The sequence below is a fragment of the Peromyscus californicus genome, unplaced genomic scaffold (genome assembly GCF_007827085.1).
Source record: "Peromyscus californicus insignis strain IS unplaced genomic scaffold, ASM782708v3 Scaffold_1__1_contigs__length_55948999, whole genome shotgun sequence".
NCBI lineage: Eukaryota > Metazoa > Chordata > Mammalia > Rodentia > Cricetidae > Peromyscus > Peromyscus californicus.
In genome coordinates, this window is record NW_026294492.1 from 30,825,721 (window position 1) to 30,839,198 (window position 13,478).

Here is a 13,478-nt window from a genome sequence, read left to right on the forward strand (position 1 = left end):
TAAAAAGTAATAATGGTCATAGAAATCATAGAGACCACAAAAGCTAGCATTCATGGTACATTTTTCTTTCCAAGCCATTAAAAATATCAGTGTAACATTAACAGAGAGCTCCTTTATGGTTTTTTCTTACAAAATGCCCCCAATCCTTAAGTGAAGGATTGTGAGACTATTCAGGTTTTCCTGTCTTGCTGTGTGTCCCCACAGGAAGTTCCTCCCTCCAGGAACTGGTCCTTTATCCTTTTACAAGGATCCTCAGGTGGTTTTCACATCACAAGAACACGGTATGCTGCTATTATTTTGCCAAGTTCATGCACAATGTCCTCATACATTGGGCTTATTAAATGTTCCTTTTTCAATAAAATTATTGCAAACCCAATTATGCGCTTCCCATAGGCAGAAAGCCGAACGGTGGGTGGGAGGGAGTTGCTGAGGCCTCATGGTTGGTGTCCTTCACTGGTCCTTACATGAACTATCTGCTGCTGCCTGACTTGTTCCTAGGGAGGCTTCTGGGGAGAATCCCATGAGATGGGGGCACTTCTCTTCTGCCTCTTCAAGAGATGAGGGGCTTTGTGGGATTCTGAAATGATTTTTCAGCCAGTTTATTTTGCAGTTTTTTGAAGTGACGGGGAGTCAGGGGAGTTGGGGGGCCTTACTTCACTGCGTTAGCCGACTGTGTGACCTTGGGCAAGTCATCGAGCCTCTCCAGATCCGGGTTAGTTCATTTGTAGACGGAGAGCTTGGGTGTTAGTAGGGCCTGTTTGCGTCTCTTTCAGCGTCTACTGCTGTGATGAGAGCATGCCTAGACAACATAGCTTAATTAACTTCGCCAAGTGCCAGGCCGTGAAAAGGTCAGTTTTCTCGAGAAGCAGGTGTTAGGACAAGCCAGTTTAAAGGCCTTCCCCTCCTTTCCAGTTGTTCCCTCCACAATGCTTTGCTTCGCTCTTTTGAATGTGACACGCTTTCTTTTCTCTAATTTTCTTTTTCGTTTCACAATGGAATTAAGGGAGAAATCAGGATTTTTTTTTTCCTGTCCTGCTTCAGCATTTGCATTTTGCGGGCACAGTGTTTGCCACTGGCTTGGAAGTATTCAATCCTCTAATTTTCTTCTGCCTACATGCATTTCATAGGGGATAGTATCAATAAGATACGTGTGCTTTTAGGCAATGGAATTTGAGTGTCTATTTAATGGAGAATATACTTTAGAAAATTTCATAGTATGTACAATTTAAATTTTGCCTTACCAGTTCGTTTCAAATGTCTTTGAAGAACTTTTGAAAAGATTTTGATGAAAGAAAGAAATCTACTGTCTTTTATTACTATAGGGAAAATTCTAGGTTGATTTTCTTCCTTGCTGCCTGAGGGTATTTCATTTGCATAATCTACGTGAAATCAAAGAGAAGTCCACAATTATGCCTCATTTTGCTCAGAAGTTTTAGTGGCATGCTTTCTGAGTCCCATAGTTAATGTGTTAAATACCTGGAAGTTATATTTGATCAACTTTAATTCACATTATGGATCTTGATTATTCATTTCAATTTCTTCCATTCTCCTTTGAATGATATTTCTAGGTAGTTTACCGAATATTGTAATCAGCATAATAGTTAATTTCACTGAGAGTTCTACTTAGAGAAATTGAACATGCTATTCCTTTTTCTCAAACCCTAGTTTCTTTGTGCAGATGGAAGGCACACCCAGCATCAGTAACCTTCTTTAGTAAACATAGGCAACTGCTGATCTACAATTCACGCTCTGATACTTGACAGGACTATTTCGTTGCCTTGTTCTTAAATCCTTCCATACCAAGCGGACACAAGATGGACAAACCGATGTCCTGAAGTGGCTGCATCAGGGTCTGGATGGTTGTCATTGGGAGAGGCGCTGGGAGACTTCCAATAGACATACTGTGTGAGTTCTATTCCCAGTAGCCATACTCTGTGTGTGGTGAGCATAATGCTCCCCGTCTTGGTCCTGTTACAAGTGTTGGGTTCTTTTGAAAGTCTCACTGCAGGATTATGTAAGCCAAGACAGATGAGTCTGTCCAAAACAAGCTAACCAAACTGCATGAAAAGGTGATGGAGAAGACAAGATAGAGGGGTACAGAAGGATGAAGGCGAGAGCCATGCACGTTGAATGCATGATGAATGCATGTTGAATGCATGATGAATGCATGATGAAAACATGTTGGTCTTCACTTCGTTTCTTCGTTTCTGAATATGTTTCTTAGGGTTTTTTTTTCATTCTTCTGGGGTATTTGTTTCTTTGAGAGGTGGAAGCTCATAAAATCCATGTAAAGATGATTAAGTAGGGAGCTGTGAGTCTGTAATGATCGTAGGGTGAAGAATGCCTGGCTGGTGGAATAGAAACGGTGCCTTATCCACGAGGCACCTTCTTTTCACATAATTCAGAGTGGTTGCTACAAAAAGAGGAAGGAGACACGATCTGTGACTAAGCCTGTGGGTTTGGAGAGAATAATGGTGGAGCTGTTGGCGGTTGCTGTGGGTGTACTGTGGAGAGCATGTCTCTAGTACAGTGAGGGAACCCTGGGAACCAGAAACTCGACCCTGGTCCTGGGACATGGACAAGTAATCCGAAGTGTTCTAGACCCCAGTTCTTCATTCTTACAGTGAAGGTTCAAGCATCATACTTTCTCAAATTCTTACATTCTATGATTTATTCCTGGCATCAGGAAGTAAAGGGTGAGTTTCCCAAATAGTGTCTTTATGTGCATCAAAGTTTGTTTGACCTAGCTGGAAGGATGGATTTACTCGGCACATTGCTCATGTTTCAACCTTGTGAAACACAAAGTACCAAATCTAACTTTTGTGTAAGGACTCAAGGTCATCGTATGATACGATGATGCAGTATCGAAGTGCTCCCAAAGGACTGTGGGGCGATGTAAGAGTGGTGTGCCTTAAGACTTAATGGTACAGTCTGTGCTTTGAAAAATGGTTGTGTTTGTTCGGATTATTGTTTGTTTTATACTTACTGCTTTGATCAATATCATTTCCTTATATCTATAGTCTGCTTCTGGCCATCCCTCTTTATACTTCACTCTGCTGCTTCTAATGGGCAAGAGACAGTGGCCATTGATGAAGCAAACTGACATTATGTCTGGAGTGAGCGCGTGTGGTCCTAGCTGACATTTCAGGAGCTACTTCTGCGAGTGAAGACTTCCAGAGTTCCTTGGCATCGCCTAAAGCTTTGGGGGCACTTTTGCTGTGTTGCAATAAGTACAGTATCAGGGCGTATGTTACTTTATGTTTACAAATGATTTGAAATTTGTGGCTTTCCTTCTAGACATGTCAAGAGGAGAGCAAGCCGAGTCTGAGGGACTGTGAGAGGGCTAAGGGATCCGAAGAGGCCTTGCAAAGGGCAAACCCAGAGGGTCTGTCAGAGTGTCCAGATGGTTGACAGGCATGGCCAGATCTCATTTGTGAGCCGTCCGACCTAATCACCCAGTGTACAGCCTTGGCTTGCTCACCACCACTGCCTTGGTAAGATAAAGTGGAAAAGGTGAATTCGTAGCTGCAAAGATTAAGTTAGAAACCCGTGGTTCAGCCCTTCCAGCTCCTGGTTCGCTAGCTCCTCAGGGCTCCTTGCAGTAAATTAAGAAAATTTAAATTGGTTATTCACTTTTTTGTATATTTACTAATAAAAGCCACGCTATTAGCTTGCAAACTACAATATGTCCATTTTCACATGACTTTGGTTGCTGACTAATTTACAGTTGTTGAATCTGCAGAGCTGACAATTTTTGGAATCCTCCTACCTCCTCCATCTTCTCTCCCTCATGGTCTCATCTCACCCATCCAACAACAAAGCCAAGAGTGTTATTTTAGGATATGGAAGCCATATTAAACAGATCGTTGGGTTTCTAAGCTTTTTACTGAAAGTTTTAAAAGGAAAAAAAATAGGGCTGGTCTGCAGAGTTCTCCTTTGGTTTTTGGGGTGCCCATACCTAAGAGGCAACACACCTTGCCTCTTAGATGTGATGCTTGCTGGGAGGACCACACGCTTTCCCAGGACAAGGGAGCTCATCAGGAGTCGAGCGTTGGAGCCTGGAGCATCTAGTCACCTCTGTGGCTGTGGCTTCAGCCACTGTGTGTTTCCTGTAGCTCATGAGGGTGATGGAGAAGTATTTGGGAGAGCTGTGAAGAGAGTAGCCATTTGGAAACTAGAACCTTCCATGCTGCCTGTGCTGGCGCGGTAGCTAAGCAGGTTAGAGCTGTGCGTCCTCTCACTGAACACAAGCAATGTGGATGATGACGGACATAGGGTACAGACAACTTCTAAAGGAGGAATACTGCCTTTGGGCTGGAGAAATGGCTCAGTGGGCGAAGCGCTTGAGTAGAACGGGTAGCACATGCCTGCAATCCCAGTGCTGGAGCGGCAGAGACAGGAGAGTGCCCAGAGCTTGCTGGTTCCGGGCTTAGTTAGAACCCTCTGTCCTAAAAAAGTAGAGAATCAGGCAATGGTGGTGCACGCCTTTAATCCCAGCACTCATGGAGGCAGAGGCAGACGGATCTCTTGAGTTCGAGGCCAACCTGGTCTACAGAGTGAGTTCCAGGAGAGTCAGGGCTACACGGAGAAACCCTATCTCGAAAAAACCAAACCAAACCAAAACAACAACAACAACCAACAAAACAAACAAACAAACAAAAAAGTAAAATAGAGAGCAATTGAGAAAAAAACTTCACCTCAACCTTTGGCCTCCACACGCGCACCCATATGCACACACACATGTGATTGAAAGCACGTATATACACACAAAAAAAGAAAAGGCAATGTAAATACCTTCTTAATGAAGCAGAAGACTCCGGAACTGTAGTCCACACAGCAGCGTAGTCTGCCTTGTTTATTCTAGGGCTCAGGATTGGCTGCTTCTCTATTGATTTCGGCTGATAATCATGCAGTCTATTGGGCTGTTGCTAATTATTTGGACTATCTTAATCATTGGATTGTGCATGATCTGTTTTGTTCAAAAAATTTCTCAGCGGAAAGAATTGAACCAGCCAAAGAGCGCAGGCATCTACCTAATTCCTGTCTGCCTTTGCCTCCAGCCCTTCCTGTCATGCTAAATGAATCATTTGGTTCCCCTGCTCTCCATTTTTCTCTCTATGAGCAAAAAGAGGATAGTGTTTATCTTGTAGCTTACAATTTAGGGTAATTAAATATCAGGTGCTATCAAAACATAAATTGTTGGTATCAGTTTGATAGGATCATCTGTGCTGACTTCATGGACTTTGGTTTTTTTTTTCCCATTGGAATTCATAAATATATACTTAGTGTAGAAATTGCAAAAAAAAACTGTAAAGAAGGAAACAAAAATCATCTATAATCCCTAACTTAGTTATACAAATCTGCTAAGAGATTTGTTTTCACCCAGTCTTCATGCACATATATACACACAAACACATATTTGAGATAATATGAAATAATACCATCTCGCAACTGGCAGTAGGTCACAAGGATTATACAGTTTTAATCATTTTTTTATATCTGTGTAGTATTTTAGTGTGTAGGTACATAGCTACTCAGTTAACTCATCTTTCTGACTCCCTTATCTCCTCCTGGTATCTTTTTCCACCAACTGACAGAATCAGCTCTCTTAAATGAATTGGATGTTATCACTCTGAATCTAGAATCCTCTGTAGCTCCTGCTCACCCTGGATGAGGTCCGGCCATGTTGGGGAGAAATCTTCAGTCTGGTGTCCGCTGACATTCTCTCCTAGCTTATTATTCCCTTCACTGTCCCCCACACACTCCAGAAATACTGAGTCCCACTGTCAGTTCCTATAAACACCCCCGTCTCTGAACTTGACCATGGCTTTTCCTTTGTCTGGAAGCTCCTTCCTTCTGCCACCTGCCTGTCTCCAGAGGGCATCCAGGTCCCCACATCTTCAGCACACACACACACACACACACACACACACACACACACTGGAAACCTCTTCTGGCATATCTCCAGCGGGCATCCAGGTCCCCACATCTTCAGCACACACACACACACACACACACACACACTGGAAACCTCTCCCGGCAGTTCTCTGGTGGCCTGTTTGTATCTCTATTGCTTCCGTCACTGCTGACCTTCCCCAGTCCCATCTCCGTGCTAGGCTAGAGTGAAATGGCTTTGGCTCGTTTGCTGAAAATATCAACTCTGATTATGTCTTCTAGTTCACAGTCTGGGGCCATGAAGTTTCAACCTGGACATCAGACTCTTCCAGCTCACTCCCTCTCCGTCTTCTCCAATGCCCCTGCAAGGCTTCCTGTTCCAGGCCTGAGCTGCTCTCCCACTCAGAGCCCTTGAGCGAGTATGCTTTTGATGTTTAGGATTAATTCTGTCATCCCAGGAGCCTTCCCCAACTGCCTTCCCCTTTCCCTCCTGAGTCAGGTACCCCGTTCTCTGATCCCATAGCTCTGCATCCTTCTCCTTTATCTAGAACCATTTACATCTCTTTGTGCTATTATTTCTCAATGCCCTTCATTGGACCCCAAGATCTTCAAGGGGGAGCTTATGTTTGTTTACATTAAGGTTATATGTGGAATGGGGCTGTGGGTGCTGGAAGGGTGAAATCACAGGGTTCATAAGTCAAGTTAGACAAGTCCTTCAACTACCGGGGGAGGCTACATAAGACTAGTTAAATTGGACTAGACCAAATGGTTGAGGACAAGAAGCTTCCATTAAAGGTGGTCACGAATACGAAGTGCCTAGAGTCTTGGAGACCTTTGAATGATCAGCCCTTTTATGATGAGGATTTAGAATTATTTTGATGGAGGTTCTAAGCGAGGATGTGAGGGGGCAACAGTCCATTGTTTACCGCTCTAGACACTCAGGACAGGGAGGCAATGTGGAATGGAGCACACAGGTCCCAGCTCTGCTTTGAGAAATGATAGACTTCCTGGTATGCACTTTGTAGAGCCCAGGTTGGTTTGTCTGTCTGCAGCTTTGCAGCTTTGGCAGATGACCAGTTCACTGGGGGGTTTTGCTCCACTACCCTTTTTTGAGTAGGGAATCTCTGATGGCTCAGGCTGGCCTTGAACTTGCTATGTAGACAAGGATGACCTTGAACTTCTGATCCTCCTACCTCTACCTCCCAAGTGCAAGGATTACATATTTGTACTACCACACCCTGTATTTCTTATACAGTTTATGCAGTGCCGGGGATTGAACCCAGGGCCTTGTGCATGCTAGATAGGCACTCTACTGACTGAGCTACATCCCCAGTCCCACTATGGGAGGGTCTTAAACCAGCTAGCTAACCAGTGATGCAGCCGGAAGCTTGGAGCACACCCAGACACTGATACCACCTCTGCACGCTTTCATCTTGGCAATGGGCTGTGCACTCAGAGACCTACTGCATCAAATACAATTCTGTGTACAGCAGGGTGAGGTGCAGGGATGTACAGCCATTGGCCAGAGTGCCTCAGAGCACCGCGTTGAACCTCAGCAGGAAGTCACCTGATGCTCAGACTTTAGAGAACTCAGGTATTTCTGAGCCCCGAGGGGGAAACAGAGGCAAGTACTTCACTCCCAGCACTGGGCTCTTGAGCTACTCTGCTAGGAGTTATGAGGCCTGTGGGATGCCCTAGAACATTGGATATCTAGCCCCAGGCTTTGAAAAACAAACAGATTCAAATCAGAAATCATCTGGTAACAGAATAATCCATAAAGGATGTTGCCAGAGAGATTTGAAGGAGGGAAAAAAAGTCCTTAGAATTTTCTTAAATTAGGTTTTTCTTTTAATTACCTACTTATCCTTCAGAAACTTGGAGCGTTCCCATTCCTTATCAACACATTCCTTGTCAATTATGCACAGGCCCAGGCTTATGGTGCCGAGGGTGATGCTTAAGTACAAGGCAGCTGGAAATGTTTCCCCCTGGGTTGAGGGGAGTGAGAGGAATGCTGATGTGCTGAGCAGACTGGCTGCTGAGGGAAGCCAGCAGAGCAAGAAGCCTGGGGGCAGGGAGCTGACAGGCTGAAGCCTGGGCTGGGGTTGTGAGGGCGTAAGGGGGGGGGGGAGCGTTGTTGATGACAGGGAGGGTGGGGGGCACTGGGTGTGAACCTTTTGACTTTTGTGATCCTGGAGAACTGTGCTTACTGGCTGGTTCTTAACATCCTCTCCTTCAAATAGCTAATGTAAGGATGCTAAGCAAAACTGCTTATTGGCACATTTTTCCTCCCGTGCTTGATTGGCTACATCATGCTGCTTGATGGAAGATTAATGCTGGGAACATTGTGTGGGTACGCTCTGATGAGATGTAGGGGGAAAGGCAATGGGGCGTGTGTGTGTGTGTGTGTGTGTGTGTGTGTGTGTGTGTGTGTGTGTGTGTGTGTATGTGAGACTATGAGATGCAATGTATAGGGTGAGGTACTCATCTGGACTCTTTCCAAGATATCGTGTCCTGTGTCCTCTCTTGGTCCTTGATTAGGCGATATGTATGTCTTTGTCAGGACTAGACGTGGTAAGAACAGGTGGTGAGCACAAAGAGAATCACAGTTCCCCTCCATCCTGGTCTTGGAACCGAACCAAAAGTCCATTTAGGCTCAAGCACTCGGCCATTTGGATTGTTTGAATTATGCGGCGAGAGACTGTAGAATGGGAAGGACGGGAATTCAGTTTGCGAGTGTCCAGCTGTGTGGTAGGTTTCCCAGCCTCATGCAAACAGAGATTCCCACATGGAAATGTCCGCCTCCCTTGGTCAGACTGGGAGGTTTCTCTTTGCTGTTGTCACACTGGGGTTTGAATACCTGCCTCCTCTCCAGTCCTATCCCTGATGTGAGTTTTTGTGTCTGGTGCTCTGCAGTGACCTCTCTAGTAATCTGTCCCCTCATCCACTTCCCACATCTCTTCCTCTCCTAGTCATTTCTGCATCTCTTGTTTGCATTGGCCTCCGCCTCAGTCAGGGGCCCAAGTCCTTGGAAACCTGCTCTGCCATCAGGGAGAGATATCTTTGCACAGCAGTTTCATTGAGTTCTTTCTCTTCCTGCTTCAGCATGGGAGAGAGGACAGCCTCCTGGAAGCAGCATGCGAGCAAAAATGGGACCAGGGGTGTAGACAGATGCGATAGAAGCGAAGCGGCATGCCAGGTTGGTCCTGCCTGCTCTGCCCTTGTCCATTTAGAAGAATTAGCTGGGCATGGTGAGATACAGTCACAGTGATTCTTATCGGGTTGAGTCTGCTCAGATCGTCTCGGAGGCTGATGAAGGGTGTCACTTGTTATCTCGACCAAAAGGCTAAGAGGCAACTTTAGTGAGTCACTGGGCAGGTTATTTAACTTCTCCAAGCCTCAGTCCGCTCCTGATAGTAATAAAACAGAGATAGTAATAGAGCCAGTCACAAAGAGATGGGAATAAAGCTCCATGCACGGAGCCTGCCATGGAGGAAGCTCCCAGTGAATTCCTACCGTCGTCGTTGTTGGGTTGTGCGGCCACGAGCAACCGTCTTTAGTGCCCCCTGCCTTGTCCCCTAATTTGGGAGAGGGGGAGGCTGTCTGCCAGTAACAGGGCTGGTGAGAAAGCACTCTGAGCAGAGCATAGCATGCTATGTGATGAATAAAAGCATGGTTGCTGTTTTCCTACATCCGGGCGACCACTGTTCTGATGGGCCCAGAAGTGTGCTGCGGGTTGATGCAGTGACTTACAGATAGATGTGTGTGTGTGTGTGTGTGTGTGTGTGTGTGTGTGTGTGTGTGTGTGTGGAGCTGTTTGGAAGAAACACAACACATAGGAAACTGACAAAGGCACCCAAAGTCAGAGGCCCATGTCTCTGGTTGTCACTTCCTGCTGCTGCCACTAATGGCTTCAGGATTTGGCCTCTTCCTCACCATCAGGCTCTTGCCACTGGAAGGTAAAGAATGCAGCCTCATCTTGCTGAAGGACCCCTGGTAAGATGCTATTGTCCCTTCACTTCTTTTCCTCTGGTATCTGTCAGGCAATCTCTCTACCAGAGAGTGGGATGAAGTAAAAAGAAGTTCGGATATCTGCTTTACTTGACTATTGTTTAGAGAAAATAAAAATTGAAAATATTGCTTAAAATCAATTTCTATGTAGTTTTTAAAAATTGATCTCAACAATCCATAAAAGCCCAAGAGTGCATTTCTGTCGATTATAAAAACCAGCTATACAATACACTCTCTTTTAAAAATAGTTTAATGGACTGCTAATACATATTTATAGGGCACAGTGTGACATTTTAACACAGGCATGTATAGTGTGGAGTGATCAATTCAGGTAATCGTGTCCTTCTTGTGTTAGGGACATACCCCATCCTCTCCATTAGCTATTTTGAAATCCTTAATTGTGGCTAACCATGGTTATCCTACTGTGTTCTAGAATGTTCGAAGGTTTTCCTTCTATTCCCCACCGCTGAACCTGTTAACCTGTTGCCTACCTTTGTTCTACTTTATTCTCCTGTACCCCCTTTAATAACCGTGTGTGTGTGTGTGTGTGTGTGTGTGTGTGTGTGTGTGTGTGTGTGTGTGTGCACATGTGTAAGCAAGTATATGCATATGTGGAGATCAGATTTCAATGCCAGGTGTCTTGTTCTCCACCTTATTCTTTGAGACAGGGTCTCTCACTGAACCTGGACCTTCTGATTGGCTAGAGTGGCTAGCTCATCAGACACAGGGAGCCTCGTGTCTGCCTCCCAGCCTTGGGGTGACGGGTGTGCACAGCCAAGCCTGTTTTTTTTTTCTTTCTGTGGGTTCTGGGGATTGAACCCAGGTCTTCATGCTTTCTTCATCCTTTACAGACTGAGCTATCTCCTACCCCTGTTTGGTAGACTTTCTTTAGATCTTAAAGGCCGGCTTTACGTAGACTCCTAGTTTCTTACTATGTGCCCGCGACACAAGCATCATAAATCTTGTAGTCCATCAGGGGGTGAACGGGACAAAAGAAACATTGTTTGACATACCAAATATTCATTAATTATTTTTATAATGTGCGTAGAGTGATCGCCCCTCGACTACATTTTCATAAATTAGCTATACTGAATGTTGTTTCCTAATCTCCATAAATAGTAGTAATTAGTCAATCGGGCTTGATCCGGGGTTTATTTCATAAAGGAAGCAAACTTCAAAAAATATGTCTCAATTAGAAAGACTCTATCAAGACCCATGGAAAAGAGCAGCAGCACACTGCTTCGGGATGCCTTTCTGTGGAACACTGCCTGCCTGGTCTAAAACATGTAGCCTTTTTCTATACAGTTGCTCTTGTTTGCATATTTGGGAAATTACTGAAGCCATGGGGTTTACAGGTCACCCCGAGGTCGGAATTCTTTTTCACTTCCTGCCTCCTTCTCTCTCTCTCCGTTTCCCAGTTCTGGTTTAGTTTCACTTCATTAACTTTTGGTCTTCGTGACACCAAATCCTAGAGTCAGGAGGTAAAGGACGCTTGCAAAATAAATCTTTGTTGAATTAATGAGTAAATGAATGAGTGACGAATAAGTGATGTAATGATTGACTTTTGAAGGGCCATGGTAATGATTGACATACAGACGGAAAGCAGGATGGTGATTTTCATGGGGATGTGGGAGGGGCAGGTGGGAAGGTTTCCTTTAATAGGTAGGATTTCAGCTTGTAAACTGAACGGTGATGGTTGCATAGCAGTGTGAATGTTCTTAACTCTAGTGAGTAGTGGATGTCTTAAAGTCACCAAGGCAGAATGACATTAACAAGATGGTGGAATCAGAGATTCCCATCATTTATGGTAATTCACTGCCAGAAAGAGCTTTGTTGTAAACCAGAAAAATCGGCATCCCATTTGGAGAAAAAAAAAAAAGGCATTTCTCTGGGGAAAATAATTTGGAGTTTATTAGCAATTGGCCTGTTTTATGGGATTTAAAAGTGGCCAACAATCCTAGGACTTTCCCTTTAAGAGGAAAATCAGTAGAGAGAGCAGAGGATTCCGCAGGAAGGTCGGAAGGATCTTGACGTCTGTCAGTGGTGAAGGCCGTTCTCTGAAGTCAATCGATAAAGGCTGGAAGAGGGGACGGCTCTAGAAATACATGAATAAAATGTAAATGTAATACTGTAAAAGGAACAAAGTAAATATTCAGGGCCTAGCCCCAGTGAGATGGAGACTGATGAATTACCTGACAAAGAATTCAAATAAGGATGGTAACAAAGTTCAGTTAAACAAAGAAAACAATACTTACCCAAACAACAGGCTTAATGGAGTCACAAACCATAAAGAGAACCAAACTCTGGAGCAAAACAGTTATGAAAGAACTGAAGGGTTGGAGAGACAGCCCTCATCGTAGTCCGATCATGCAGAAGCATAGGTACATTCATAAACCCATCATTTAAAATTACAGCCAAGGGAAAGGAAAGGGGAGAAGCAGAGGACACCATTGTGACATGTGAGGTTCCATCAAACAGAACGGTATCTGCACCATGAAAATCACAGAAAAAAAAAAAACAACAAAAAACAAAATACAAAAACACAAAAACAAACAAAAAACAGAGGAAGAGAAATCTTAGCTAAAGAAATAATGACGAGGCTAGAGAGTAGGCTCAAAGTGGGCTAAGCACACTGGCTGCTCTTCTCTAGGACCCAGGTTCAATTCTCAGCCCCTGTACGGTAACTCAAGTTCTAGGGGAATCTAATGACCTCTACTGGCCATTCTGCAGGCACCAGGCACACAAGTGATGCACAGGCATACTTGCAGCCATACACATAGAATAATACAATAATAACTATTATTATTATAAATTTTAAAAGAATTAATGACAGGAAATTCCCCAATCTGGGACTGGAGAGATTGCTCAGTGCTTAAGAGCACACACTACTCTTACAGAGGCCCAAGTTTGGTGCCCAGCATCCGAGTCAGGTGGCTTACAGCTATCAGTAATTCCAGCTCCATGGAGATCTGTTGCCTCTAAGTTTTGAGGGCACCTACACTCCCATTCAAGTGTACATGCTATACTTCTATCAGATAAAATAATCTGTAATGAAAAAAAACATAAGAAATAAGAAGGTCACTGTCTGATGATAGAAGGGTCAGTTCATCAAGAGGACCTAACAGTTAAAAATACTGTCACACACACACACACATACACACACACACACACACACACACACACACACACACACACACATCTGATATTGAGTGTCTGACTTTATAAAGTGAATATCAATAGCACTGAGGGGAGAAATAGGTAGCCATTCAGTAATAGTTGGGGACTTGCATACACCACTTTCAACAGTGAGCAGATCATCCAGACAGAAAATCAATGAAGAAGCAGCAGATTTGAACAACACTATAGGCCAAATGGACCCTGCAGACAGATATGGAGCTTCTCATCCAATGGTAGCAGAATAGGCATTCTTCCTGAGCACCCAGGAGACATGCTTCCAGGACAGATAACATGATGGGCTGTGCAACAAATCTTAAGAAAATTGACATGATATCATCTTTTGTAACCACAATAGTAAGAAATGAGAAATCAAGAATAGCAAGAATAGGGGCAAAAGA

The 13,478-nt window shown here is 44.2% G+C and overlaps 1 protein-coding gene across 2 annotated transcripts in view; it reads left to right on the forward strand.

Moving 5' to 3' along the window:
• The window catches only part of Tmem178a (transmembrane protein 178A), a 59,410-nt gene that overhangs the window by 17,306 nt on the left and 28,626 nt on the right, over positions 1-13,478 (forward strand). Inside the window, exon 1 of one of the 2 annotated variants that reach the window (XM_052746391.1) lies at positions 3,356-3,494. The exons of the other annotated variant lie outside the window; for it this stretch is intronic. The gene's annotated coding sequence lies outside the window, so the exon portion shown is untranslated. Of the gene's footprint in view, positions 1-3,355; positions 3,495-13,478 lie in introns of those variants that run through there. 2 annotated transcript variants of the gene reach the window in all.